The sequence below is a fragment of the Pipistrellus hanaki genome (genome assembly GCF_964339955.1).
Source record: "Pipistrellus hanaki genome assembly, chromosome: 3".
NCBI classification, from domain to species: domain Eukaryota; kingdom Metazoa; phylum Chordata; class Mammalia; order Chiroptera; family Vespertilionidae; genus Pipistrellus; species Pipistrellus hanaki.
The window spans coordinates 77,295,531-77,299,763 of record NC_140505.1 but is presented as its reverse complement, the minus strand read 5'-3'; positions in this window follow the sequence as shown (position 1 = coordinate 77,299,763).

Genomic DNA, 4,233 nt, shown 5'->3' with positions numbered 1-4,233 from the left:
CGAAGAAGCCGCCCCACCGACCAGCCTGCACTATGGACGGACCTGTTTGCACACGTGGCGTGGAGTCCGGGGTCTCTAGCCTGTAGCCACGGGAAGTCTTCCCCTCCCGGAGTTAGGAGCACCAGCCCAAGTCTACCCATTGGCCTGGTCCTGACTGGGGGGATGAGTTCCTGCAGGCTGGGGTTTGGTCCCCAGGCATTAGCAGCAGGAGACCAGTGCCTTTGTCATTGCTGTGTGTCCGGGTTTTAATTGGACAAATGCCCGGCAGTCCCCGGGAAGAAGCTGCCTGGCGGTCTTGGGTGAAAAAGCCGCCCGAGGTCCTGGGCACCAGCTTAGCAAAATCTTTCAGGAGGAGAATTGTCTGGGTTTCCCCAAATTCCCTCTGTCCCTACCTACCCCTCTGTAAAGGGGAAGAACAAGTGAGGCCCCTTAAATAAAAGTCAGAGGTCTCCAGCAATGGTGGGCCTCTCTCATCACAGTCACTTGGACTGAATGGCATTTGAGTATTTATCTAGGCACATGACAGAGAATCACAAGCTGAAGTCATGATCTGCCCTTAAATAATTCACTATCCTATTAGAGCAAGTGGATGATAAAAGTTCAGTAATAACATCAGAATGTAAGGCAATAATACAGAGAGGAACAGAGGCAATTGCTAGGGTGATTTTCCAACAGTTAGTACGAGGAGTATGTGCTGTGAATTAAATAAAAATAAAAATAAAATGTGTGGAAGTAGTTGCTTCATGAGTATGGCATCCCTTCCATTTTAAAGGAAGCTGAGTTCCATGTGAACTGTGTACTATGCTATGATATCTGAGGCACAGGACAAGGGAGGCCCTTAGTGTACTATGCTTTAATATTTGAGTCATTCTTTATTGTTCAACTAGAGGCCTGGTGCAGAAAGATTCCTGCAAAAATAGGGCTTCCTGCGGGCTGAACGAAGCCAGTACATTCCAGAGGCTGCGGAACGGCAAGGCTGGACCCCCCCAGCCCGGCTAACAGGCCCAGACACTCCAGAGGCGGCTGAGCGGCAAGGCCCCTGGCCCAGCTGACAGGCCTGGACACTCCAGAGATGGGGCTGAGAGGACTGGGCACTGCCATCTTTGTTATGGAGTGATGGTTAATTTGCATATCACTTTTATTAGATATTATGTTATTTATTTCTATATGCCTCGGTTTTGTAATAAATTACTAGAATAATATATCTTGCTATAAAATATTATTAGAAGATCAAATGACCAGGTGACATTTATTGTTATTTTCTATAAATGAACACAATCTCTGGTATGCTAAAGTGATAGGTGTTATAGAAATATTCAGAGAAACCAAGATGGCAGCCTAGGTAAGCACCTAAGCTGCCACCTCGCACAACAATTTCAAAACAACAACTAAAAGACAGAATGGACATCATCCAAACCCACAGGAAAGCTGGCTGAGTGGAAACTCTAGAACTAGAAAGGAGAGAGGCTCACAGATCAGGGGAGCCACAAAGTACTCAGGTAGGGAGATGCGCGTGCAGAGAGGAAGGGCGGCCGAGTGCCTGGCTGGGGAGAGGGGAAAGGAAGCCCCCGACTGCATTGAACCCCAGTTCCAACTGCACTGAACCCCAACCCCGGCCAAAACCCCATGGACCCAGGTTCATACGGGTGGAATATGGACTGTAGAGAGACATCCGGAGACTCAGAGACTGGGAAACTCGGGGGAGCCGGGAGCCACAGCGGGCAGGGTCTAGAGTCGTGCAAGTAAGTGCATGAAGACAGGTCTGACTGCGGAGGTTGCCACAACCGCTCCATAGTGGAAGGAGTCGGAAGCTCCAGACTGCACAGAATCGCAGCTCCAACTGCACTGGGATTAAAAATATTATACAGAGACCCAACCAAATTCCGGGCAAGCCCCTGGGGCATTCTCACCCTTACAAGGGGAATCTGGACTGTCAGGCGGAAACTCAGGGGAGCCACGGAAGGCAGAGGTCTGAGGCACGCGCACAAGGGCAGGACTGACTGGAAGCCAAGACTGTTGCACTGAAACTCCGCCCCATCCAAGCTGAGCACAGAGGCATTTACAATTTTGCAAGTCTGATCCTATAAGACTATCTCCAATACAGAAGGTATCCCAGTGTAGACACAGCTGATACTCACATCCAACTGGCCTGGAGGTCAATTCCTCCCAGTGATACCAACAACAATCAAGACTTAACTACAACAAGGCTGTACACAAAGTACACAAAGGGGAGCACCAAGAGTGTCTATCTCAGGTAGACACCTGAGAAACCTAGCACACAAAGCCACCCCACCAACTCAGGGAAGCAGAGAAAATGAGGAGACAAGGAAATAGATCTCAAACGAAAGAAATGGAAGAGAACAAAAGATTGGATATAGAGTTCAAAACCATGGTTATAAGGTTTTTCAAGAATTTCCTAGAAAAGGCCGAAAAATTTAACGAGATCCTCTAGGATATGAAAAAGGACCAACTAGAAATTAAACATATACTGACGGAAATAATAAATATTATCAGAGACACAGAAGCAGGCTAGAGAAATGCAAGAATCAAGTTAAAGATTTGGAGTACAAAGAGGCAAAGGACACTCCTCTGGAGAAGCAAGAAGAGAAGAGAATCCAGAAAGTTGAAGATAGTGTAAGAAGCCTCTGGGATAACTTCAAGTGTACCAACATCAGAATTATAGGGGTGCCAGAAGAAGAGAGAGTGCAAGATACTGAAAACCTATTTGAAGAAATGTCAGAAAACTTCCCCCACCTGGTAAAAGAAATAGACTCACAAGTCCAGGAAGCGCACAGAACCCCAAACAAAAGGAATCCAAAGAGGACCACACCAAGACACATCATAATTAAAATGCCAAGGGCAAAAAGAAAGAGAGAATCTTACAAAGCAGCAAGAAAAAAAGTTACCTATAAGGGAGCACCCATATGATTATCAGCTGATTTCTCAACAGAAACTATGCAAGCCAGACGGGAGTAGCAAGAAATATTCAAAGTGTTGAATAGCGAGAACCTACAACCAAGATTACTCTACCCAGCAAAGCTATCATTCAGAATTGAAGGGCAGATGAAGAGCTTCACAGATAAGAAAAAGCTAAAGGAGTTCATCACCACCAAACCAGTACTATATGAAATGCTGAAAGGTACTCTTTAAGAAGAATAAGAAGAAGAAAAAAGATAAAAATTATGATCAACAAATACATATCTATCAACAAGTGAATGTAAAAGTCAAGTGAATTAAAAATCTGAGGAACAGAATAAACTGGTGAATATATTGGAATCAGGGGCAAAGAAAGGGAGTGGATTGATAATTATCAGGGGGGAAAGGGTGTGGGAGTTGTAGAAAGAGACTGGATTAAAATCGTACATCTATAGATGAGGACAATGTGGGGGCAGGTAAAGGCAGATGGTGGGGTGGGAACCGGGTGGAAGGGAGCTACGGGGAAAAAGGAGAAACATTTGTAATAATCTGAGCAATAAAGATTTATTAAATTAAAAAATATATGTATTCAAACAGAGAGATCTACAGGCTGGATTACAAGTGAGACTTACTACCACAACCCAAATTTATTGCTTAAAAATAAAAGCAAGGAGCCAACTAGAAACTGGACCAAATATAAGCCCTTGAAGGGCAAATGTAAATTGGATAAGCTTCGCTATTACATGAGCAACAAGAAAAAATTCAGACCCAAGAATGAGAAGCACACTGCATCCACTCTAAGTAGCTGTTAAAGAAAAAGAATGGTATACTATGAAAATACTTAATACAGACTGTAAAGAGATTTGTTCAAAGAGGATTTCCTAGAGTAGTTGGTATTTCAGTTAATTTTTTTTAAATGTGAAGAGGTTAGCTAGATAAGAAAAAGGTGTAGGGGTCCCGAATTGCAGAGGGTGCAGGCCGGGCTGAGGGAGCCCCCGTGCACTGGGCCTCCAATATATATATATATATTCCCCTTTCCTGTGGCTGACTTCTTTTATTGACAAGTTCTTGGGGCTATTAGAGTCACATTTTACTTTGAACTGAGTAAGATAAAGGCAAGAAAGAAGAGGAAGAATGACTTATCTTGTCTTTAGAAGAAGATATATACCTCTTATCAGAAACTAGATAAGCAGGTGTAATGCCAAATAAATCCTTACTGAAATTTCAAGCATTATTTGCCATCCAAGCTAATTAGGAAGTCCAAGATAGGAAATATTTAAACAAACAAGGCCCAAACTAAAGTAAAAACTGGGAAAC